The sequence below is a fragment of the Rhinolophus sinicus genome, linkage group LG06, assembly GCF_036562045.2.
Source record: "Rhinolophus sinicus isolate RSC01 linkage group LG06, ASM3656204v1, whole genome shotgun sequence".
Lineage (NCBI taxonomy): Eukaryota > Metazoa > Chordata > Mammalia > Chiroptera > Rhinolophidae > Rhinolophus > Rhinolophus sinicus.
Window position 1 is genome coordinate 129,001,556 of NC_133756.1, and position 27,826 is coordinate 129,029,381.

The following is a 27,826-nucleotide window of genomic DNA, read 5'->3' on the forward strand; positions in this document are numbered from 1 at the left end:
CAGGAGACCCCAGACTTGCTATTTTGGAGTAGATCCTTAAGTGGGACCCTGCCAACTCTTGTATCATACAATTGTCTCAACAGGTGCCTAGCATGTGCCAGGCACTGTGCTAAACTCTAGAGATATAATGAACAAAAAAGACACAATCCATGTTCTCATACAACTCAGAGATTAGTGTGGAGACAGGCACTAATAAAATAATCACACAAAAAGATGTGGAATTGGTAACTATAAATAGTGGAATTACTGTGTGTCAAGCATTTTTACACATTATGTTATTTAATCCTTATAATAACCTATTTTTGTGGATGAGCTCAGTGGAGATCAGAGAGCTGTCATGATTTGCCCACAGTCGAATGTAAGTAGTGGATCCAAGACTCCAAAAGGGGTTTTCAGGACCCTTGCCCTGCCTTTCGTTCGGATTGCCTTTCAGTCCTACTGTCACCCATTCTCTCTAACTGTGTGTGGCAGGATTTCTGTGTGTGGCACTGAGCATGCTTTTTCTTTTCTGTACATTGTTTTATTCTTGTTCATTTCACTTTGGAGTTGCCACAGCTGGGAAAGAACTGTGGAACTGGGAGAAAGAGGTTTAAAAGAGGGATTTGAGTCAGCCCCAAAGGAAGGGGGAGCAAAGAAAGGGTACGTGGTCGGGCCTTGAGAAGACCCAGTGCAGACTAGGACTTCCGCGGTCTCCTCAGGCCCCACAAAGGGGACTCCAACATTTCTTGGCAGATCGAGAGCCCTGTTGTTTAATTTTACCCACATGTAATTAAGGCTTGGGCTCTTAGAATCCTCTTACTAGTTCATTCTTCTGGCTCTGGGATTTGGCTTGATCTGCTTCAGCTGGTGTGGGAGACCTGCATGAACAAACTTAGACTATCTGCCTGGGAGGGAAGAAACCACTTGGAACAAGTAGGACGGAAAAAATCTCCTCCATTGCCTCCCATCCACTAACCCAGAGGAAATAAAATGTTAGGGGCCCATTACTCATCTTTTGTAATCCTAAGGAGTGTCTTCATCTTTTCTATTCTGACACTGTTATTTCCCAGAATTAAAAAAGAAAAAGAAAAAAACAAAAGAAAGTACAGACCATTGTTTCTGTGTCTTTGGGCCAAACCAAGGACAAATCTATACAGAATTTCTGTGGCGTTGTTGGGAGTTTCTTAATAAATATAACAGACATGTGTCCCAGATTCCCCAGGATGGTTCCATTGTCAGATGTCAGAGTGTGTCTTAATTTTTGGTTGGGAAAACTCAGTCACTATGTACCGAGAGCATTTATCACATTGCACTGTAATCATTTCTTCAGGAGTCTTTTTTCCCCATCAGACAAAGACGTTCTTCAGGACAAAAGCCATGAACATGCTCATTTTTTTAATTCTTAAGTGCCCAGAAGTGCCTGGTGACTTCCCAAATACTGTGTACTGATTGTCAAACTCTGAGTGGCATTTTCTGTGGCCTGGGAGGCAGATTTCCTGCGCACATCTCGTCATCATGACAAATACTGAGCAGGGAATGTGGACCAGACCTTTCTTGGAGGGAAAGGGGTGGGGTTGCACATGCAGGAGACTGGAGCCAGTTGGAAGGGCCAGAGAGGGTCTAATCAGGACTTTAAATATGTGATATTCTCAAAAGTGATTTCTACCAATCTTAGGTCATAGATGACTCTCCTTTTGCCTCTCCAGGGATGACTGTGTCTTGATAACCAACATTTGCCATTGAGCTCAATTAAGCCATGATGCTTCCTGATAATAGTGCAAAATGATAAATGTAGAGTCCCCCTGTCCTTAGTACTCACTCATCCAGAGCACCACATTCTCTGCAAGGATCTCAGAGCAGGAGTTCTCAAGCTTTTTCGTTTTAAGGCCCCTTGTACATACTTAAAAACTATTGCACGGCCCCAGCATGCTTTTGTTTATGTGGGTTGTATTTCTCAATAGTTACCATATCAAAGATTAAAACAGAAATTTAAAAATATTATTTAGTAATTAAAAAAATAACATATAATGAATTAGCCATAATAAACTCATCACATGTTAATGTAACACATTTATGAAAGTATGTATTGTCCAAAATAAAAGAAATTTAGTGAAAAGGGCATTATTGTTTTACATTTTTGCAAATCTCTTTAATATCTGGCTTAATAGAAAGTACCTGGATTCTCATATTTGCCTCTTCTATTAACCTGCCGTGATTTATTTTGTTGGTTAACATATATAAAGAGAATTCTATCCCTCACAGATATGTAATTGGAAAAGGGAAGACTATTTTAATAAGCTTTTCAGATAATTACCGATAATATTTGATACTACCCCCAAACTCTACAAATGGTACAGTAGTCTCCCCTTATCTGAGGGGGATACGGTCCAAGACCCCAGTGGATGCCTGAAACTGCAGATAGTACTGAACCCTACATATACTATGTTTTTCATATGCATCCCTACCCATGATAAAATTTAATGCCTTTGCATTTTAACTAAGCACTTATCACTCACTGTGGACATAGCTTTTGTAGTTTGATATAGGACAGCAAAACTAGCATGAATTTCTTTTTTCTTCACAATTTTACCAAGAGAAGATTCATTCTTACAGTAGATCTTAGCAACCTCAGCATATGATTTTTATTGTTTGCTTATTGAGAACTTTGACCTTTTCACTTAAAGGAAGCACTTTACACCTTCTTGTTGGCATATCTGAATCGCCAGCATCACTACTCCTGCACTTTGGGGCCCTTACTAAGTAAATAAGGGTGATTTGAACACAAGCACTGTGATACTGTGACAGTGGATCTGATACCCAAGATGGCTACTAAGTGACGAACAGGCCCGTAATCTGTACAGGATGGATATGCTGGACAAAGGGATGATTCACTTCCAGGGCAAGACAGAGAGAGATTTCATCACTACTCAGAACGGTGTGTAATTTAAAACTTACGAACTGTTTATGTATGGAATTTTTCATTTAATATTTTCAGGCCGTGGTTGACCTCAGGAAACTAAAACCACGGAGAGCAAAACCCCAGATAAAAGGGGACTATACTATTTTCCCCCCCTTCTGCTGCCTTCCCCGCCCCACTCCGGTTCAGGCCGTTGTTTCTCAGTCTAGTTGTGTAGGACACAGCTCCCTGGCCCATGCTGGTATTATGAGCCTTGCTTTCCCCCCCATCCACCCCACCACTGGCTGAGGTAGAGGCAGTCGGTTGCCAAGCGTCCTCTTATGGCAGCCCATGGCCACTCACGCTGGCTGCCAGCCACTCATGCTGACCTCCAGCTGTCCATGGCAGCCCAGCTCCAGGGAGAGCCATTGTTCACAATCTTAGCTGTAGAGGACTCAGCTCACTGGCCCATGTGGGAATCGAACCAGCAACCTCAGTATTAGGAGCACGGCGCTCCAACCACCTGAGCCACCGGGCCGACCCGTAATGTACTTTCTTAAAAGATGATTACAATGTAGAATATGAAATCATATCAATGATCTTGTATTGTTACACTAAAATGCATTGCTTTACTTTGCACTTTGCATGGATTTTTATAAACGAATGATAGTGTGACATCATACATCGGCCATTTGGAAGTTACTGGTGTACTGAATTACACAGGTGATTCATGTGCTGAGATGTTTTATTATACAGCATCAAAAGTCACATTCTTTAGTATCACTTCCAGTCTCATCAGAAAAGTGTTTAAATATTGGAAAGCTATAAACTTCAGTGACAGATACAAATTTTCCAAAATTCTAAGTTTTGCTTGAAAGCTCAAATTTTATCATTGACAACAAATGCTGTCAGCTGTTTACCTTGAAGTGACAGGCTCACTTCATTTTTGAGAAAATGTATGCCAGATCGTCAAGTCTGAATGACTATAATTTGTCTGTCATTTGTTCTTTCAAGTAAAAACGATGTTTCATGAAAATAAAAGTGTCCAGTCCAGCTTGTCCCTCAAACAATTGCACAAGTGCTTTTATTCAAGACAATCATAGTACTTCAATATGTAACTGACGTACTTTATGCATATTTCCCAATTACTCATACAGTATAATAAAAAGGTGTTTACTCAAAGGTACAGTGATTTCATAAAACGAATAATTATTATGGTTTCATCAAGGACATTCTTAAGTGAAACTGACATTTTTACTTGTTGTTTACTGCGAGTTCCTGGCAGTGAGGAATACACTTATCACTAATACAGTTCAAGACCACTGCCTTGATCTGCACTAAGCGCCAGCAGCCTTACTTTCCTTGCTTTTGTGCCATCCATGTTAATGTCAACACATTGCAAAAGGCAAATCGTATTTTAGTATTACTATGAAAATAGTTTTCACCTCACAACAGGCCCCCTGAAAGAGCCTCAGAGTCCCGAGGGGTCAGTAGACCACTTTGAGAACCCCTGCAATAGGAAAAGATAGCAACCTAGGGTGTCTGTCCTTCAGTTCTCTGGGTAGCTTGCCCTAGAGGATTCACGTTGGACTCTCCACAGAGGATTGGGCAATACCCTTGTGCTTTCAGCCATCTCCTGTGGTGGCTGCATGTGGCTCTTCTCAACCATTATACAAAATGGTTTGTTCCAAATGCTGTTTGGGGTAACAGAGCACTCTGCATTCATGACACCCCTCTCTCTTGGAGGAGCTATGTGGTGAGATAAAGAAAGCAACAGGATGGCCTAAATGACCTCTGACATTCTCTCTCTATTGTAATGCTATTAATCCCTGCTGGCCATCTGGAAATAGTGAAATGCTTTAAAAACACTCCCAATTGAGTACTTCTTAGAAATCCATTTTAAGGCTGGATCTTGTAAGTTTTACCTCCTAATTTTATAAGTGGAAAAAACCTGAAGTACAAAGAAGGGCTCAGATCACACAGCCAGAGAGTGTCAGAACTGAAATCGAAGCTTAGATCTTGAGTCCCTTTTACCCTCCTCAAGGGAGCTGTCATGAGACAGTCTGCTCTCCTCTGCAGTAAAATTAAATATCTTATATACAAAGCATCTTTTAATAAGGCCCTGCTGTACCACCATGGACTCAACTGATACCAAATTCTGAACAGTTTGTCCCACTGTACAAACACCTACTCTGTGGAGAGCCTAACTTACAAGTGAGAAAGATGTCTGGATTCACTGAGGCTGAAGAGTTCCAGAACCCTGGGGTGTTAGAAGTGCGAGCAGCCCTTCCACCCTCTGCCCCCAGTGTCTGTCCTCAGCGCTGCGGGTCTGTAGTGCCAGCAGCTGTCCAGGACCATGTGTTCCTGATAGGAACACGGTGGCTGGGCAGGATACTGCATAGGGGTGTCCCAGGGGCTGGAGCCATGCCCAGTCTTTGCCAGGGCATTGGGGGTTGCCTAATATATGCTGAGTCTCTTTGCTCTCGTTCTGAACACAACTCCTGGGCTTTTCACAAATACTTCCACCCCAGAGAGACTCTGTCATCTCCTGGACAATGGAAACTGCATAACTATCCACATTTTTGATAAAGGTTTAAAACCATTTAACAAATACACATTGACAAACAAAACCATTTTTTCCAGGAGACAGTTATTTTTTGTATTTAAGAACACATTGCCTCAAATACAAACAGGGCCACTGAGACACATAGTCTACAGAATCAAAATGAATTTTACAATGAAATTTAGCCATTGTTTTCATTAGATCACTTAATTAAAAAAGTGTTAATCATTAAATCCAATCACGTGAAAGACCACCACTCTCACACTTGACAACTACTTTCATTTCTTTGTATATTCATCTGTATACAAAGTGTCTACATCACATTTGAACACATTGTGTCCTACTTTTGGCATTGGATTTTGTTTCCATGGTCACAATTTATTACATCAGCTTGTTCTTAACTGCTTACCTAACTGTTCTTTCATTGAACATTTAGGTGGTCAGGTCGTTTGCTAACATAAAAAGCACTGCAGTAACAAAACTTTGTACATAAAGTCTTCCTCCACCTTCCTACTGCCTTTGAATTAATTATTTCCTTGAAATAATTTCCCAAGAGTAAGACTGCTGGATCAAAGGATACGGATTTTTTTTTCGCTCTTGAAATTTTTTGCCAGACTCTTCTCCAAAACATTTGTATTGATTCACCATGTTACCAAGAACAAACAAATGCATTTGTTTCTCCCAGACTCCTCAGTGTTCAATTTAACCTTTTTTGGTTGGGTTTTGTCAAATAGTGATTTTTTTAAATCTTATTATTTTATTTTATTCATTTTTTAAAACATTTAATTAGTTTCAGGTGTACAAAACAATGTGATACTTAGACATTTATCATTTATATCCCTCCCACAGTGACAACCCCCCTCCCCCCATCCACTACCCCTCTGACATCGCACACAGCCATTACATTTCCACTGTCTCTGTTCCTAATACTGTACTCCACTTCTTGTAATTATATATATATATATATATATATATATATATATATATATATATATATATATAATTGTAGTTGACATTCATTATCGTTCAGCTTCAGCTTCAGGTGTACAGTGCAGTGATCAGGCATCTACATCATCCCTGAGGTGGTCTCCCTATTGAGACAAGTGTCCATCAGATACCCTACAAAATCTTTACAACATTATTGATTACATTCCCCAAATTGACTTTTGTATCCCCATGGCAATCTTGTGGTTACCGACTGTGCTTTCTAATCCCCTCACTTTCTCCCTCATCCCCACCTCCCCTCCCATCTAGCAACTCTCAGTTTTTTTTCTGTGTCTCTGAGACTGTTTCTGATTAGTTCATTCATTTATTCTTTCTTTAGAGTCCACATATAAGTGAGATCATATGGTATTTGTCTTTCTCTGTCTGACTTATTTCACTTAGCATAATGTTCTCTAGGTCCATCCATATTGTTGAAAATGGTAAGATTTCATTCTTTATGGCTGCGTAATACTCCATTGTATAAATGTACCACAGTTTCTTAATCTAGTCGTCTACCGATGGGCATTTCGGTTGTTTCCATGTCTTGGCTATTGTGTATAATGCTGCAATAAACATAGGGGTGGATAAATTTTTTTGAATTAGGGTTTTGGATTCCTCCAGATAGATATTTAGAGTGGAATTGCTGGGTCATAAGGTAGTTCCATTTTCAGATTTTTGAGATACCTCCATACTGTTTTCCATAGTGCCTGCACCAATCTGCAATCCCACCAACAGTACAAAAGGGTTCCCTTTTCTCCACATCCTTGCCAGCACTTGTTGTTTGTTGATTTATTGATGATAGCCATTTTGACTGGGGTGAGGTGGTATCTCATTGTGGTTTTTATTTGCATTTCTCTAAAGATTAGTGAGGTTGAGCACTTTTTCATGTCTGTTTGCCATCTGTATGTCATCTTTAGAAAGCTGTCTCTTCATGTCCTCTGCCTGTTTTTTAATTGGGTTGTTTGTTTTTTTGGAGTTGAGTTGAGTGAGGTTTTTTATAAATTTGGGATATTAACCCCTTATCGGATATATCATTGGCAAATACCTTCTCCCATTCAGTAGGATCCCTTTTTGTTTTACTGATGGTGTCCTTTGCTGTGAAAAAAAAACTTTTAAGTTTGATTAATCTTATTGTTTTAAATTGGCATTGTTTCAATTATTAACACATTTAAATCTTTTTTCATGTTTATTGTCCTTTGCTTTTTAAACCACTAGAGTGTTGGCAAGAACCAAGTCTGACTTTGCTTATTATCTCCCCAAGTCCTAGCTCATTGTCTGGCACATTGAAAGCATCTCAATAAGCAGTTGAATGAGTGAATGAATAAGAAGCAGTTACAAAATAAGCAAAGGAGAGAGAGGAGGGAGATGAGCCAAGAAAAGCCACTGACGACGTTAGGGAAAGGGAGAGATAGGACCTTGAGAGCACATTGGATGGAGCTGGTGATATGTGGGAAGATGGATTATGAGGAGATCACAATGATGGTGGTAGCTCAGACTAACACAGTGGATTTGGTGCCAGAGAGAATGGATGGATTTGAGATCTTTTAGAGGTAGATTCAGTCATGGATTTGACATGAAGGAGAGAGAGAGAGAAGCATCAAAGCTAACAGGCCAGATTTCTGGCTTGGAAATAGAGGTACTCTTCTTCTGAAAATATTCCTCAATATTGTCTTTCTATTTTTATAAATGATTGTGAAATCATTTAATCAAGCTCTATAAAGGATCCTGTCAGAATTTTAAGTGGGATGGCATTAAATCCCCAGATTACATTGGGAAGAATTGTTAACTTTATAATATTTAGCTTGCTTAGTTTCTTCCCATTCATGAATAAGACTATTCATGGGTTTCCTTCGGACAATGGGTTGCTTAGGACAATGTATGGACCACAGGCCTCTTCTCTTGATCTAACTTCAGAAACAAAATTAAACAGTCAACAAACAATAATCCAACTCCTTTCCACTATAACTGAGAAATCCCTCCCCAAGCTGAGTAATTATACCCATCAGAGCCTCCCAACTGTGCCACCACCAGGGTGAGCCACAAATAGAGCATGTCACCAGGAAACAGAATTTGGTACCCAGCGCCTGTTCATGATACCCCAATTCAGTGAAGGAAGGAGCAAAAGAGAAGTAATTTAAATATTTTCTTCCCCGTTGTCCTCCCTTCCCCCACCTTTCTGGGAAGTCTTTCGGCAAAAGCTCACTGTTTAATGGAATAGAGAACACAGTCAGTCATCTAGCCTTCCACTTAAACATGACAGGCTGAACAAATACATTAATCTCTGATCTTTCCTCAAATCCCACAAAGATAACACTAGATGAATAAAAAAGATATAAAGACAAAAAAAGAGGAAAGAAGGCTATACCAAACCAGACATATCACACCAAAATCTGGGGAGGCAAAAAACAGAGGGACAAGTGGCAACTGTCTTGCAGAGCAAGAAAAGTGAACCCTAAAACGTGCAACGGGGGCAGTACATAGGAACCAAGCCAGTTCATTGTACGAACGTAGGAATAACCTCAGAAACTGAAAGGTGGCCAAGTGAAAGAAAAGGGTGTATTATCTTGAAATGTTAGAAGAACAGAGATAGGGACAACCCCAGCAGCATCCAGAAAACCAGGTAACAAAGGATCAGGAACTGAGTGGCATCAGACCTCTTTAGAGCAACACAAAGCTACAAGACGGTGCAGCAATGTCAAACTCCAAACCCATGGTTATACATTCTCATAGGAGACCATTTTCGTTCAGCCTAGAGTCCAGGCAGAGGCAGAGCTTTCTTTCTGGATCACTTTTTCATTGCAAGTTTGTCCCTTCAGGCACTCTGCCTTCTTGCTTTCCTTAACCCTGCCATACCGTTCCAAATTGCTCCTTTGTCAAACTCTTCTCTCTTGCCTCATTGATTATGGCGTCTGTTGCCTGTGGCACCCTGACTGATATGGCTACGTTTTCAGAAATCGATTCTTAGACTCTGTACATATATTACTTTAATAAAATAAAAAGGCAAAATTGACAAATACAATAGTCAGTTATCACTGTAGGATCTTGCCTACATCCCCACCATACCACCACATTCTTTGACTTACTCAGAATCCGCTCCCTTCCCCCGACCCCTCAAATGGGCTTTCCCTCCCATTGCTCCTAGGACTTAGAGACATCCGAATGATTGTCTTTTCTCTGGGTCTGTGAGTAAACTCAGATGCCAATTCAGTTCCCATTCCTAATTGCCTTCACCTGTTCCCAACCCCCGGGGGGCTTCTCATCCTACCCAGAACACATTCAGTGCTTGCATGTTAAGTGATTTCTGGAATTTCAGCTAAGACAATAGCCTTTAATAAGGGGGCGTGCATTTGCACCTATCATGTTTCCTGGTGTAAACATATATGCAATTTCTATAAACACTGAAACTTGAACAAATTTAAAATTTTTCTAAATGAATTCCTTTCCCCCATGAAAGCTTTGAAGTTTCTTTCTTGTATACCCTTCATAAAGTTAATTCTTTGGATTATTTTATATTTTTGTTGTTAGTATGAGTGAGAGTTGCAGTTTTCATCTTGTTTTCTGCCAGGTTATACTTATTATACTGAAATGCTATTGATCTTTTATTCACTTTTATTGCTACTATATGGTTTTATTTCTAATTGTTTTATCCACAATTCCTTGGATTACATAAGTAATCACTAATAATTTGCCTGCAGAAAGCAACATGTTTTTGTCTTTTTTCTTCCGATTACTATCCTATTATTTCTACAGTCTCCTTCTTGTTCACTGGCAAGAACAACCAGTACAATGTCATATTAATAATAATGGTAAAAAATGAGTATCTTAGTTTGGCTCTTATTTGTATTTTAAATGCCTTTAATATCTCCTAAGTGCAATGTTGACTTTCGGCTTTAAATGGAATAAAAGTAGATGTCTACTTTTAATATTTTAATGGATGTTGGACTTTTCAAATGCCATTTTAGCATCTATTGATATGAACATATAATTATTGTGAATTAATCTCTTTTTGTGGAATATTATAATTAATAGTTTTCAATTTGCTAGACTGTTCTTCCATTCTGTGACGAGCTTAACTTGATCATGGATGTGTTTACCTTTAGTGAACATGCATAATTATTCCTCTTCTACTATTATGTACTGTTTGTAAGGCATTGGACTAATTTTTCCATATGTTTTCTCGATAATCCTTGCCTTAGCCCCATAAAATAAAATGAGTATTCTGTTTCCTACTTATAGAAGAGGAAATTGAGTCGCAGGAAGGTTAGCAATTAGGTGCAGTTCATGGAACCAATGTGTGGTAGAGCCAGGCTTTGACTCCTGGTCCATTTAACCCTAGAACCCTTTGCCATGACTCTCCTTTAAAGTATTAATCTATCAGTATTGTCTAAATTCTTCAAACAATATGCAAGAGGGAAGTAGGTCTATAGCTTCTGATTTTTAATTCTGCTCTTTATATTACTTTAGTCTCAAGATCATAGCAGCTTTGAGGATTGGTTAGTTACTACCTACCCATTCTATTGGTCACTGATGCTTGGAAAGAATTAGCCACAAACACTGAGAATTTTTCCTCCATCCTCACCCACAAGTTCTCTTCCAATTTCTTCATCAGTTATTGGTGTACTCAGGTTCTTCCTTTTGTGTTAGTTTTAGAATTTTACTTCTTTCCTTAAAAAAACTATCCATTTTTTTCAGATATTCATAGTTCAGAGGAAATCACTATAGAATATAAAAAGATAATTCTCCTTTATTTCCTGACTAATCTATCTGTGTTCGCTTTACCTAATAAGTTTTGTTAGCTTAGTAAATAATGCTATTGTTATCCCTTTTCTAATTTACATATATCTGGCTTTATATATACATACTATTCTCTCATTTCTTTTGGATTGCCCTTTTGTTCCTTTGCTAAATTTTTATATTGTTTACTTAATATTGCTTACTTAATATGCTAATTTTCCCAGTTTTGTTTTTCTTTAAATATTAATAATAAATGCACTTGAAGCTGTGAATTTTCTTCTCAATAGAGCCCTGAACCCCTCCTAGAGATTTTAATATGCAGTTCTCATTTTCATGGTTTTCTTAATAGAGTGCTTTTGTGCTTTATCTTCTTGACATACTTGTTAATTAGCAGAGTATTTTAAAACTTCCAAGTAGTCAGGGATTTGGGTTTATTTTTTTTTGTTCTTAATTTTGTTTGTTTTGGTAAGAGAATATATAATAGGTAATTTCTGATTTTTTTTGTATCAATGGTGTTTTTTGTTTTTTAATAATCTCATATATGTTTACTTTAGAAAGCCGTTTTTCTTATTCCACCTCAGGTGCTGAGGAATAGTTTACCTATTTCATGGCACACGAGCATCATTGTTCTGTGAAAGGTCCCTCTGGCTTTGTTTTTTGTTTCATTTCATTTACTCCACATATATTGTGATTACTGTCATATTATAGTTTTTTTCTGCCACCTTATTTTATATTTTCATATTATAGTTTCTTTTTCTTTCTTTAAAACTATTTCTTTTCTTTCCATTGCCTAAATTATGTTTTCTTCTGCCGGTTTAAAAGTTATTTGATTCATTTTTTTGTTGTTTTTCTTATGGTGGTTGCCTTTAATTTAAGACACATGTTTATGTTTATTTATCTTTATTGATTTCATAAACATTTTAAGATTTCCATCTTCCTTGAACAAAGTAAGAATGTTAACATGCTCTGAGATTCCTTTGGTTTCTACCATTCTCTACCCAAATGCACACTTTATATGCTTATTTTCTAGGATTTTATTTCTGGATTGTTATGGACAGTTTCTTTTTCTTTTCTTTGGTCTTTGCTATTTTACACAAACCTAACTTTTTCTGAACTTTAGAGAATAAGTAACAGACATCATGCCTGGTCTTTTAACCTTAAATATTTCAGTCATGAATTTGCTAAGAAGGACATTCTTTTACAAATCACAGTACAGTTATCATTAACATTGATAAAATATTATTATTTAATCTACATACCTTGTTCAAATTACATTAATTGTACCTCTAATGTTGTCTATAGCAATACTATATGATATTTGTATAATGCAAGCCACAAATACAAGCCACGTATGTAATTTTAAACGTTCTAGTAACCACATTAAAAAAGTAAAAAGAAGCAAGTGAAAACAATTTTAAGAATTTACTTTATTTAAACCAGTATGTCCAAAATACTATCATGTCCACGTGTAATTAATATGAAAATATACTGTTGAGATATTTTACATTATTTTTTCATACTAAAACCCAGTGTGTATTTTACAATTATAGCACATCTCAATTCAAACTAGCCACATTTCATTTATTCAATAGCCACTATGGCTAGTGCCCACCATATTGCACAGCATAGTTCTGTGGCAAGTTAAAAATAAAAATTCTGGCCCAGGATCTAATCCAGAATCACATACATTTACTTGTCATGTCTCTTTAGCCTCCTTTATTTAATCTGAACTGTTCCTTCCTTTTTCATGACTTTCATGACAGTGACATTTTTGAAGAGTATCAGGCAGCTATTTTGTAGACTGTCTCTTGATTTGGGATTGTTTTATGTTTCCTCATGATTAGATTCAGGTTGTGCATCTTTGGCAGGGATACCACAGCCATTATAAATATTTGTTTAACACCCAATTTACATTTGTTTGTTTTTTTCCTATAGTTTCTGTTCTTGCATCATTCACCTAATATCCTCCCTATGTCTTTGAGGATATGTATGCGCTTATATGTTAAATTTTTGGTCCATCTGTTGAAATAAAGCTGCTTCATGTTGGGTTTGCTTTGTGTTTTACTAGTTGTACCCCTTGGTATCTAGTTATTGTGGCAGATGGTCTTATGTTTCTCTGGTGATATAACTTTAGGCCGGGTGGCGTGTGTCATGGGAATGGACTAAATCCTAGGTGGTATTTCTTCTGATGTGTTTGAGAGAAGGGAAGGGGATGAGGCCAGGGAAGAGAAGCCAAGCATTGTATCACTCTATCAACTTCCCCATTTGCTTCCACTCTGCTGGGTACTTTCTCCAATCAGGGATTCATCCCAACACTCTTAGAACAAAGCAGAAATAGGAAGAGGTGATCTCCTTACGTTCTAATCTCCAGCTCTGTGAGTTTGAGGAGGAAAGGGGTCGAGAAGGGTACACCCAACAGTACCTGGGCTCCCTTCATCTTTTCTTCCCTCGAGGAGAGCTTTTTGCTGCCCTGAGATTACTCTGGATAGGGACAGGAATAGGGCTGCAGACATCTGGGTTGTAGGACAGACAATGTCTCTCTTTTGGCAATGTCAGAGATAGGAAATAGGAGAACTCCAATATCCTCCCAAATCCACCCTCGCACCACTGGGTCAGAGGAGAGGAGACTGATGAGTCCTTACACCTGGGTCAAATGCCTTCCACCCCATCCTGACCTGCCAGCCAGGACAGCCTTTGATCTCCCCTTTATTTTGTTGTCTCTATTTGCTCGGTGGATCTGTGACTCCCTCTGTTTCTGAAATTTCCCAAGGTTAAATTTAGAGGAGTAAAGTGGCTATGCAAATTAACCATCTCATCAGGAACCAAACAATACATTTTCAGGGTTTTTTTGTTGTTTCTGTTCAATCCATTTAATTCTTAGCAATAGCCATCCTTACTGCTATATTATGGTAAATTTAATTATGTTTTTCAGGCTCTCTATGACTTTACCATTTTCTTTTTGGTTCTTCATATTCTGATAATAGGGTATTAACACTTTGATTTAAAATTGTGTACTTATAATTTCTCATTGAGTTTTTAACAGATTGTTTTATATTTGTTGCTATGTTTTTTGGGCCTTGTAGACATAATATCATTATGCTCTCATTACTAACTCTGACTTTTATCATCACATAATTAGCTAATTCGTTTCCTTTAATAACTTTTGCCTTAAATTCAACCCTGTCTGGCATTGCAACCTGCGTTTTCATCACTTTAATTAATCTTTTTAGTGTTTTAAATTTTATTTCTTATTTTTAGAATTTCTAGCCTTTTAAAAGATTTCCCAGTAAATTAATATATTAATCCAATGGGAAGCTTTTTTTTTGTTTGTTTTCCTTTTCTTTTTTTTCCTTTGGGTTTTGCTTTGTTTGTTTATTTGCTTTGCTTCTCCTATGATTGTTTGAACTTACACTTATTTTAACCTTTGTCATATTCATTTTTTGTTCTGCCATTCTCAATTATTTTACCTCTCAATTTGTTTTTTTTCAAACTTTTATTTATTTAAGTGTGTTTTTCCAGGACCCCTCAGCTCCAAGTCAAGGAGGTGTTTCAATATACTTGTGGAGGGCGCAGCTCACAAAGGCCCATGTGGGGTCAAACCGGCAACCTTGTTGTTAACAGCATCGAGCTCTAACCAACTGAGCTCACCAGCTGCCCCCCACCTCTCAATTTTTGTAGTTAATTTGTTTTCATTTTTCTAAATTTTCTTTGGTATTATATAGGCAATGTATTTTTTGGTTTTGGTTGTGCTTAACTTTATTTCTTTTGAAAACAATATTTTTAATTCAATTAACTATCAATTTAAAGTAAACAACAAAGATATTATTTCTATTTCATCAACACATTCATATCTTATTTTAATAGTATCTTTCAATTTACTTTTATGGAAACCTTTGCTATTTTTTATTTTTCTCAAATCTTTTCTCACTTTTATTCTCCATTGAGTTAACTTACTACTCTATTTATTTTAATCTACTTTTATTTTAATAATTCTCCTAATCTCCAACTCCTATCACAAACAATTCTTCACTATTGTTATTCTTATTTACTTATCTCTTCAACAGATACTAATTCAAGATTTCTCACTGTTTTTATCAGCGTCATTTTTTTCAGGTCTGACTTTGAAGATCAGATTTATTTTTAAGTAACCTTTGAAGTCAACACATGTTCATTAGTGGGTGATTAAATTTCTCAAAACTGAAAATCTGTGAGTCTTTTCATTTGGATAAAAACCTAAATTATACTGTGTTTAACTTTGACCAAGATTTGTACGTGATTTTCCATTACAATGAAAGAAAACAATCCTTATTCACTTATGAATTATATTCTTTTATATGAAATCTGTAACCAAGCTCCTTACAGAATGTTTTCTTTTTCTCTTATAGTTAAAATAAAATATTTGATGATGCATGTTGGTCTTAGTTATTTTAAATGGAATCTGGAGTAGGGATTTATTTGTACTTTGAGCTATTAGTGGTGATATTTTTCTTCTAGTGCATCTTTTTTTAATTTTTGATTTTTTTGGTTGTTGTTGTTCTTTGTTGTTTGCTCCATCATTCCACAGATCCATTCAGAGCTCCTATTGTGTGTAGTCAGTGTGATCAGTTTGTTCCTTCTCTTTCTTTAAGAAGTCCTCTCTCCCAGAGCACTTCATTCTCCAGATCCATCTTCTTTTGCATCTCTTTCATATCTCTTTCCATGCTCTGCATATTTTTCCCTAGTTCATTTTCTTTCTCTGTTTAGTTTTCTATAGCATCTAATTCCACATTTTACCTATATTATCATTGTTTACTCCTCTCTCCTTCCTCCCATAATGAGCTCTTCTGAAATAGGTATGATATCTTTCTCCCACATTTAAAAAACAGATTGCAGCCATTCTCTAAATTCTATTTTTATTCTCATTTCATTTCATGGCTTACTGATTCCATGCCTCCCGCCCCCAACCCATCCTGTACCCAGGCCCTTAATTCATATTTCTTCTCTCATACAGCCAAACGTATTTAGTAATTCAACATCACTTTTTTCCCCTTTTACTCATGTTGATGTAAGAAATGTCCAAAATGGTAGACTATTTTTGTAAAAGTTTATTTGAGCCAAACTGATAATATATGCGAGGGAGCAAGATCTCAAATGCTCCCAGAGGATAACAGTCTTACAGCTTCTCTTATATATTTGAAATTAAGGAGGAAAAGTAAGGAAGATTACATGGAGGTGGGAGACAGCAAAGCTAGGAATTTATGATCAGATCACCCTGTGCAGTTACTTTCCATAGAATCCACTCTCAGTTTTCCTGCAGTTTGTGTTGATTATGACTGAAACTGCTGAAACCTTCGCTTCAGACTATTTTATTAGAATTTAAATGGGACTTGAAATTGGAAGGTTCACAGCTTCTCACTCTGCCTTCCACCTGGAAGTCCACAAACTGTGTTTCTTGAGCATATCGTTTCTTAAATAAGACTTGCCTGTATTGGATTGACCATCAAAATTATACAAAGTAATACTTTCTTTATATCTCTCAAGGTAAAGTCCCATTACCACTGATAGGCGTAAGTTAGTTTATTAATAATTTGCCATTTACTCTTGCTAACTGGCAGTTTAAATAGGACATGCTCCCTGCATCTCATCCATGGAGCTTAGATAGTTTTGGACTGATTTGAGGAAAAGAGATTGGATTCACTGGCAGGTCATGGATCAGTTATTATGTGAGCTCTAATGCTACCAGTTTCCCAGGCAAAATGGATGTGATTAACATTGAAGTATGAGACCGACCCATGCATTTTTCATTTAATATTTCCAGCAAACCTGTTTGCCAGCTCCTATGTTGTGATTCCAAGAAATGCATGCTTTAATAATAAAGACTTAATTTTCCATTTGCATGAAAATATTCTAAACTCCAAAACGCTTTATGAAATCATAGGAGAGGATATACAAAGAGAATATACAACAGCATTATATATGGTTACCCAGGAATTTGCATACAAAACTCTGCTAAAGCTATTGGCATGTATGTACTTAAGTTTTCCAAACAACGAGTTGAAAAATATACCCTCAAGAATTGTTTATGCCAAGAGAGGCCAACTATTTATAATCACAAGTAGAGTTTCTGCAAAGGTCTGTGCCAGGCACTACAGTTCTGGCAAACATCCCTCCCAATTTGCAACAACTCTACTGTTTTGGGCTGGAAGTGAAGCACTTTCAGCTTTTTCCTAGCCTCCGTTAAATTCAGAGTGAAAGAACAAACATGTAAGAAGACAAAGGATACAGGAAATCACAGCACAGGCAGCTCGCCGTATACCGGGGCTGCCAAAAAAAATGTACACATTTTAAGAGCTGTTATCTATGTATTACTTTTTGAAGTTGAATTGACTTATGGTAGCAATGTGTAGTATGACGTTTGCTCAAAAGATGGCGTTAATCAAATGAATGCTAGCGTCATTCATTGTATTACAATTTTAATAGATTTTCCTTTCCTAAAATGTATATGCATTTTTTTGGCATCCTCTGTATTTAGTAAAAAGGATTAGTATGGGTGACCCTAGAGTAAAGCTCATTGTCTGTAATTCTGGAGTAGGATGTTTGTAATCCCTTTACTCTACTCCTGAGTTGATCAATTAAATTGAAAGTTATGTCAAATGTCCCAGAACATCTTGAAGTCTTTCTGTCCGTGCATTTTCTTGTGACCCTAATGACCTTCCATTGGAAGGGAAAGTGTGCATTACCTGCAGGGAACACATGAAGAAAGGCTTGGGTGGAAGCTAAACTTTTGCCCAACTGCTATCAAGAGTTGAATTAAACTCCCTTGAACATAATAAGCTTGGTTTAACTTAAGAGGAAAATACCATGTTTTCCCCACACATGGAGCTTCACAGGATCTTGCAGCTCAAGTGGAAAGAACAATAGAAAGCAGAAGTCTTTCTCTTCACATCTGGCTCCTCGAAATGGGCTAAGAGGCATTCTGGAGGGTTTTGCTGGCTGGGACAGTTAGTGTTTACAGATGTGAGTGGCTTTCAGTCATTGAATGCAAATTGCATTTGCTTTGTTGTGTACACCCTGGGAAAACCAAGAGGAAGAAGAGGAATAATGTTTCTTTATCCGCCCACCCACATTGAGATGCAGGGCACAGTCTTTTCAGGTTTCTTGGGTCCCTAAGCAACCTTTGAAGAGACCTGTGCATCTGTCTGGCTGTCCCTACTGCGGCAGACATGGATTCATTTGACTTTGCTTTTCAAGTCTCTGGTTCCATCTTTGGTCCATTGACTAAAGTTTTAGGTAAACATCTTGCCTGCAGACCTGAGTAGCTACCCAGTTCCTGAGCTAATTCTGCCTCCCTCTTAAACTTTGATCTGTATTCTGAAGGCAAGCTCATCAGGGAAAAAGAAAAGAAAAGAAAAGAAAGAGAGCTAGCTTTTACTATGGAGGCTAAAAGCCAGAAAAATAAGCTAAAGCGGGCAGGTGGGAGAGAGCAGGTTCTTGATGGCATACTGAATCTCAACACCAAGTATCAGAACAATGTGGGAGCTGAAAGAGCATTTCTGAGGTGAGAGAAACTAATCCAGCTTTCTCTTGCCCCAAGAAAGAGTGGCCAGAGGTCAGCATTCTGCTAAAAGGCAACGTATACCACATACAATCTGAACCGTCATGAACTTGGAAGTCACATCCAACTTGGAGTCTTGTGTCTGAGACTTATTATAGGGCCTTAGGAAAATTATTGTACCTCTCTGTGCCTCAGTTTCCTCATTTGAAAAGCAGGGATAATCAAAGCACCTGTCTCAGAAATCTGTTTTGAGGACGGCCTATATTTAAATCTAAGCTCCTCCATTTACTATCCTGTAGGACCTCAGAAAAGACACCAACTGGCCTCTCTGAGCTTTCATGTTGCACGTGAAAACCCAGATCTACTTTATTGGGTTATTGTGGGGTTAGAAGAGTTAATATTCTTACAGCCCTTCAAACAGGCTTGGCATATAGTGAGAGCTCACAGTGTTAGTCATTGTTATTTTAAAATGAGATAATGCATAAATGGTTTTTAGCTCAGTACCAGATGCATAGAAAGTGCTGTGTTAGCTGTGGCTGCATGTAATGCACTTATTTCTAGCCGTCTCATTCTACCCACCCAAATTCTCCATCTTTAAATGAGTTAGCTCTGATCTCATGTTGAGATCTTGGTCAAGTTCTCTCATCTGATTGGCTTCTATCATCCCATGAGAATTTGCTGATGTCCCGACTTTGCTCCTGAATTTCCTCCATGTCCCAAATGGAGAGAGGCTGAGTTCCAGATACATTTTATCTTCCTTAACTTTACAAATACCACTGAAATCAAATGGCCCTAAATTAAAAAAAAAAAAAATTTACAAAACATGGCATAGTGCAGAAAGCCTAACCAGCAATGAGGAAATAGTTTTGCATTTGTGCCTTTTTCCCCCTCAGAAAGGAATTTAATAACAAATGCAACATATGTTTCACAATCAGCCAGCCAAACACATGGAACTAGTCAGCTAATTTTAATTACAAGTTAGTGTTTATTGACTTGTGTTTTTGTAAATAAGCTAAGGAAAGTAAACAGAGTTTGGGATTTATGTGTTCTGTGATTTCTGTTGGCCAAGATCAGTTTTACTTGGTTCCTCGCCTCTCTTCCCTTCTATACCCCGCCCCTAAAAAAGCACATATGAGCAATTTTTAGGTGGGATATGCCTCAAAGTATACTAGGGCCTCAGCAACGATCAACTAGAGAAGAAACAAAGTTAGGATGAGATAAGGAAATTGATCTAAATATGGGGCTTAGTCCTGGGTGCAGCCCCTCTCTCTCTTCACCAAGCCAGGTCTTGCTCAGCCTTCCTCATGCAGCCAAAATCATCACTTCTTCAGGGACTCTTCCCTGACACCCCACACTGGACTGGGTTCTCAAAGCCCCTTTGTAACCTTTGTCCACTTCTAAACCATTTATTGTTTGCTATGACTGCTACAGGTTTCCCTAGGTTTATGTTCCTCAAGATATCCATAGAAAGCACACAGAATTCAAGATTAATCCTAAAAGAAGATTGATACTGCTTTTCTAAGCCAGCTATGAAGTGGTACATCTGTGCACCAATATCATAAACACAGCTTAAAACGTACTCCGTTGCCAGCTTTGAAATTATGATTCTTGACAATCCTTTTTAATTTGAGGGAAGGGCTAATTTTGTTGTTTTACATTTTGTGCGCAGAAGGGCTTTAATATTTTTATATCTCTTTTTATGTGTCTTTATCAATATCTATATCTTTATATAGCTGTATATCTGTATCTTTATATATTTCTATGCCCTATGATTCTCATCCACATAAAGTGAGGCTGCTCTGTAATTATTTGTGTAATTAAATTAGCTGTCTTCCCTAAAGGACAGCTTCCAGGAATTGGTATGCTACCATTGTTCATTGCGCTACACCGGTGCCCAGCAAAATGCCTGGCACAGGGTTGATACTCAAGAAGCCTGAGAGGGGCTGAGGAAGGTAGAAATTGACATCTTCTGAGAATCTAAAAAAGAGGAACAATATTTTTTTCTCTGTGTGCAGGAAGGACAGTCTGTCTTTCATCTCAAAGACAGAGGAAAGAGTTCTCTCTTCCTCTGGGCTCCATCAGCATTCTGCCCACTCCTACATCATGGCACAGATCCTAATTGGCAAAACTTATTTATCATCTATCCCCTGCACTAGACTATTAGTTCCCTAAGGGCAGGTCCACGTCTTCTTCATGACTTTATCACTGTCTCCCAACCTATGCAAAACAGAGTAGACACTGATGAGTGTCAGATAGATGAAAGGACAGATGGATGAACGGGACTCCTGGGATCCATTTTATCCCTTGTAGTAGCGTCAAGGAGATGTCACATAGGACAGAATCTAAACCATCCCTAAAATCTGCCTTACATGCATTCTGCTTCCTTTAATCTATAAGATCTGGAAAAATATTTCGTATTAACCTTGGGGCACGCAACTATAATTATCATCTTCAAGGTACTGTGTGTATTAGAAATAATGTTGGACAAACGTCCTCATGATCCCTTTTCCTTACTCTCTATTCCCTGTGTCCTCTTTGCTTTGCCCCCACATTCTATACCAGTTTTATGGCAGAGCCGGGAGGAAGGCATGGAGTTGGTTGGGGCCATCACTGTGTCCCCACTTCCATCCAGCCCAGTATCTGACATAGATTTTATGATTTAATGCTCAATACATGTTATTCAATGGACTTGCCACAAAAAGTCTTCTCCATTTTTAAGAAAGTATTCTAACTACTTAAAACAATCATAGGAAGGGGGATGTGTATGTTTTAGAAACCTCAATAAGTTTACTCAGAATTGTACACACAAAATTCTGCTGAAGCTAACAGCATGTGTGTGCTTAAGTTTTCCAAACATGAATTGAAAATATACCCTGAAGAATTGTTTATGCCAAATAAGGCCGACTATTCATGATCATGAGTAGAATTGGTTCATGTTTTGTGCCAGCCACTGCATTCCTGCCAAACATCCTCCCAATTTGCAAGGATTCTTGGGTTTCGCGTTGGAAATGAAGCAGGAAAATGCCTCTTCAACCCAACTTATATGGATCTTATTTTTCATTAGTACTTACTTAGGCTACATTGATTAGAGCAACGTCCTAATTCTGTTTTGAAACGCTTATTTTGGTTGACAAAGTGACAGGGATTTTCAACCAAATTGGATGGAAACAAGTTAATAGAGCTGTGATGTCAGTTTGGGTTCTGAACACACACAACACCTAGAAAATGGCTCACACGACTTCTGTGCCAGAAGCACCAACTGAGAGGTTGTCAGTCAGATATTTTTATCAACCAAAGCAAAAAATCAGCTCCCCAGTCTGGTGGCTATTGAGCCAAAACTTGGGGGGTAAAAAAAAAAGAAAAAAACAAAAAGCTGGCAGACCAAGGTCTTAGATTTGCTTGTCACAGCTCCTAGAGATGAGCTGCTTGGAGAATAGCTCACAACAAATAATGTTTACAGGCAAAAGTGCTCCTGAAAAATGAATGGGCTGAGGACCCTGAACCCCTTCTTCAGACTCAATCCAGCTGCCAGGCTTTGGAAACAGTGATTTTCTCTGGAAGCATTTCGATGAGCTTAGTAACCCATCACTGACCCAGTTCTAACAAGGCCACCACATCTAACTGGTAAGCCTGTGCACTCTGGAGCCAGACTCAATTCTGCCTCCACCACTTACTACTGTCTTGGAGATGACAGGCAAGTCGCTTAATTCACTTCTCTATGCCTCAGTTTTCTCACTTGTAAAGTGGGAATAATAACAGTACTGACTTCACAGAACTATTGTGAGGATGAAATGAATTAATCTATGTAAAGAACTTAGAAGAGTGCGTGGCATAGAGTAAGTGTTATATAATTGATAACTATTATTATACCTTATTGATTGCAATCCAGGTCTTGCCTAGCTCTCATAATTAGGTCTCAGTTTCCAGGCGTTCATTGATTCCACAGATATCTAAGGACTGCCTCCTCTCCAGCTGACTTTGTCCTTACTTTCGCCTTATTCCCCCGTGAGACCAGGTAGCAGCCGTATCTTTGCTCCTCTCAGGATGAGGTCCCTCTTTTGCTCCTACCAATCTTTCCAGGCCCTGGAAGTCTGCCTCTTAGCGCTGCCAGACCTGTCTGATGCCTAGCCCCCCTAGTCTCTCCTAATACTAGGAGCTCCCTGGCCTGCCCACTCACCTCCACTACCATTCTCTCCATCTTATCTTTAAGCCTGGTCTGGTCTTGGTTCTGACATCTCCCTGGAAATTTGTTCATGCAATGAATAAATTATTCAACCCTTTATTTCCTTCCAAGGAAGAACTAGGAAGCCAGACCTTATCAAAAGAACTCCTGCTTCCCCCTTACTGCAATAATTTAATCTCTAAGAAGTTTAAAAACACGAAAACACTAAGGAAATATCCCTCTAATCATAAATTATCCCTCTTCATCAAGAGAAAACAGACTTCTCCTGCCTGCAATTGCACAAACAGAGTTCTTCCATTTCGCCAGAGCTCCAGGGAATAATTGGCCACTAGCTGCCACCTTGGGCTGCAGGTTTCAGGAACTTGGAAAGGGGAATTTTCCATCCTGCTTACTGCCTTTGCAGTGTTCTCAGCTGCCAGCATATGGTGGTGGGCGTGGGTCTGAGCCAACTTTTGTGTTTCTAAATAATACAGCGGAGATGCTGTCCTCCTTTGCTATAGTGCTCTGGGCATTCATTCATCCACCACTTTCCTGCAGGTACCGACTATGTGCAGGCCTTTAGAAAATAAGTCCCCTCTTCATGTATTTTTAAAACTATTGGCAGGAAAGCCAAAGTAAACTAAATACTCAAGGTAAAATTAATAAGGTTCTCATACTACCAAAGCAGAGGGAACTTGAGTAAAGTCACAGACCCCAGAAAGGGTAAATTCAAGATATAATTATGTCACCTTGGGTTCAAATACAAATTCTTCAACTGGGCTAAATTCACTAGGACCTGGCCAGTTCCCCTCTGATCTCTTGCCCGTCTGCAACTTGTACCCTTGGCTCCATATCCATCTTATGTTCCCGGCTCATTGTGACCTCTGGGCCTGTGCATGAGACGTTTCATATGCTTGCAGCACTCTGACTAGCCCCACCCCCCTCACCTGGCTGATTGCTGGTCACCCTTTCATTGTCAGCATAAATCCCACTGCCTCTGAAATCCTTTTCCCATTCTCCAGTCTGGATTAGCAGCCCTCCTCTTTCTGCTCAAGTCTTGTGGTTATCCTATCATGACACTTTTGTGCTGCATTGTAATTTCCCATTCATGTGTTTGATCCCCCTCATTTGCTAAGTCAGGGCAGGGCCCTTGTCTGATTTGGCTCAGAACCCCCAGGACTTAGAGCATAACATGTGCTCAGTGAGTTGAATTGAGATAACCCAAGATCTCGCTGTGAAATTCCAGAATAAAGTTACCTGCTTTGCAATTCCCAGCTAATGGTTCTGTATAGGCTATTTTCCTGGTCCAAAGCACCTGACCTCTGATCTTTAAAATGTGCTGGAATAACCTTTGACCTTCCACTTCTACCTCTTACAGGCTCACAGCTCATCTCTGTCATTTCCCTGTCACTTCCTTATTACCTGAGCATTAAACTTTTGGTTCCCATACAATAGAGCATAAGCTTAGAGTAGTCCAGAGTGAGACGTGAGAGACAAGGAGGGAAAGGTAACACTGCTTTTACCTTCACATTCTTTTTTAAAATGAACTTTTTATTAAAGTATAACATATATACAGAAAAGTAGGTAAATTGTAAGTGCAGCTCAGTTTGCCATTCATCTGAATACATTCAAAAATCAGAAAATTACTAAGACTCCAGAAGCCTCCATTTGACCCCTTCCAGTTTTCCAAAGGTCAACCACCATCTGGACTTCTAGTATTGATTAATTTTGCTTGTTTTTAAGACAAACAAATGAGAAACAAAAACTCATAGACACAGACAATAGTTTAGTGGTTCCCAGAGGGTAAAAGGGGAGGGGGGTGATAAATGAGGGAAAAGGGGATCAAATATATGATGATGGAAGGAGAACTGACTCTGGGTGGTGAACACACAATGTGATTTATAGATGATGTAATACAAAATTGTACACCTGAAATCTATGTAACTTTCCTAACAATTGTCACCCCAATAAACTTTAAAAAAAAAAGAAGAAAAAAAAAATTTTGCTTGTTTTTAAACACTTTATAGGTAGAATTTTACAGCATGCACTGTCTAGTGTCTGGCTTCTTTTGTCAACTTTATAGTTTGTGAGTTTCAGCTACATGGTTGCATGTAATTTTGGTTTGTTCCTTTTTGTAACTGTAAGGTATTCCACTGTGTGAATGAACCACATTTCATTTATCCATTCTATTGTGGATGAACATTTGGGTAGTTTCCAGTTTGGCACTATTATAAATAGTACTGTGCAAAACATTCATGTGCAGGTTTTCTCGTAAATATATGCATGCATTTCTGTTGGTTATATACTAGGAGTGGAATTGCTGGGTCATAAGATATGTAGCCCAGGTTTAGTAGATACTGTTAAATAATTTTTCACAACAAAAGCGATCTGGTGAATCTACATCCTTGCCAACAGTTGATATTGGTCTTTTTTCATTTTAGCTACCTGCTGGATGTGTAGTAATATCACATTGTGATTTTAATTTGAATTTCTTTGATTTTGACTGCTATATTGTTATCGGTCATTTGGATTATCGAAAGTGACTGTTAAGTCTTTTGAACGTTTTTTTCTATTGAGTTGTCTGCCTTTTTCTTATTGTTATGTAGGAGTTCTTTCTATATACTAGATATGAGTCCTTTGTCAAGTATATGTATTCTAAATATCTTCTCCCATTCTGTGGTTTGCCTTTTCACTCTCCTAATCTTTGATGAACAAAAGATTTCAATTTTAATATAATCCAAATGATCTTTTTTCTTCATGGTTAGCATTTTATGTGTCTAATTTAAGAAATCTTTGCCCACTATCAAGTCATAAAGACTTTATTCTATATTCTCTTTCAAACACCATATTGTTTTCACCTTTCATATCTAGATGTTGAGTTGATCTGTAACTGAATTTGTGTATGGTGTGAGGTACAGGGTCAAGATTTTTTTTTTCCTCCAGAATCATTTATTGGAATACCCATTTTTTCCTTTCTGCATTAGTGTCACCTTTGCATATATCCAGTGACTACATGTCTATGGGTCTATTTCAGGACTCTATATTCTGTCATTCTGTTTCATTGTTTTATTTGTCCATCCTTCATATCTGGAAGTGTTAGTTCTCCAACTTTGTTCTTTAAGATTATTTTTGGCTGTTATTTGTTCTTTGTATTTCTGCATAAATTTTAGAATTGTGATCTCAATTTTTATTTTTTAAAAACCTGCTTGTATTTTTATTGGGTTTATGTTGAATTTATGGACAAATTTGGGGAAATATGACAACTTTATATTGTTAACTCTTCTACTTAACAAATATGTTATGTTGCCCCATTTATTTGGATTTACTCTAAGTTCACTCAATAATGTTTTATAGTTTTATATGGAGAAGAAGTCTTGTTCATTTTTCACTAAATTACATATTTTATGCTATTACAAATAATAACTTTTGAAAATATTATTTTATTTGTCACTGGTATATAGAAATTAAATTGATTCTTATATGTTGACTTAGTATCCAGAGACCTTGCTAAATGCACTTATTAATTCTATAGGTTATTCTGGAATTTTATGTACACAATTATATCTTCTATCAACAATTCCTTTTTAATTCTTGTGAGTTCTATTTCTCTTTCTTGCCTGGTTGCATGGGCTAGAACTTCCAATACAATGTTAAATAGAAGTGTTGATATTGGGCATTCTTGCCTTATTCCAAGTCTTGTGGGAAAAGTGGTTTTTTTGTTTGTTTGTTTGTTTTGTTTTGTTTCTTTGAGCAGCAATAGTGGGGAAAGCTTGTAGTATTTTATTTTTAAATATGATTTTTGCTATAGTTTTCTTATATATCTTTTATCAGGTAAAGAACACTTTCTCCTAAGTTTGCTGAGTTGTTTTTCTTTTTTTATCATGAATGGATACTGAATGTAATCAAATGCTTCTGTATCTATGAAGATACTCATGTAATTTTTCTCTGTTAATATGATTAAATTTTGAATGTTAAACCACTCTTATATTCCTTGAATAAACACTACATTGTTGTGATATGGTATACATTTTCTCAATAACTGGATATAAGGTTTGCTAATATCTTGTCAATGAAATAAATTAGCATCCTATCTTTACTTTTACCTTCAATTTTAAAGTGAATTTTTTCACCTCAGCGTGACTCCTCTTTCATCCTATATATAGACTTCATTCAATAGACTTTGCTTCTATTATTAGCTTAAACTTTTCCCAGAGTCTCTAGCTTCTCTCTCACTGGAAGAACAAAAAGCCTTCCCAAAGACAAAGCAATCATGATCCAAACCCTGGTTCAACCACTCATGGGCAGTGTGTCCATTGGCAAGTTACAGATCCTCTCTGAACCTGTTTTCTTATCAGTGAAAGGGATTGAAAGTAAATTAGAGGATACATATGAAGCACCTGGTCCAAGCACCAGTAATTCCTATTTCTCACTACTCTCTGCTGCCTAAAAACTTTTCAAACATAGAAGAGCGAGCGTTGGCTTACTATTTATAGGACCTAGCCAAGAGTTAAGATTCAAACCTGAAAAATGAACTAACGGGGATGGAAGAAGTCAATTCTTTTTGTTACACTCTGAAAAAACAAAGCAAAGTTATTTACTGTCCCTGCTAAGTTTTAAATACAAGCTCCTAGATTTTTAAAATTACATAAACATTGCTAGAATTTATCATCCAAAGTGCTACAGTTCCTTCCCTAGGGTTTCAAACTCAGATGTTAATGGTATATTAAACATTTGGAAGGTGTCCAGGAATATAGCCTCTCTCTCATATATAACAATGTTTATGTGGAAAAGTCAGCTTGGAAGGACACTTTTAAATAAAGTTCCTCTTTGTAGAAATATAACCCCAGTGCTATTTGTTAGTGCACAATAAACTTTTAACCAGCCTCCACAGTAGCAGTGGGGATGGGAGTCTAGGGCTGCTCTGAGATTATGTGCTTTGTCTCTGAGATGAGAATCAGGTGGTTGGCTAGGCTT

General features: G+C 37.8%; 1 protein-coding gene across 1 annotated transcript in view; it reads left to right on the forward strand.

Moving 5' to 3' along the window:
• Positions 1–27,826, forward strand: part of SPON1 (spondin 1) — a 247,140-nt gene that overhangs the window by 103,772 nt on the left and 115,542 nt on the right. The window lies entirely within an intron of this gene.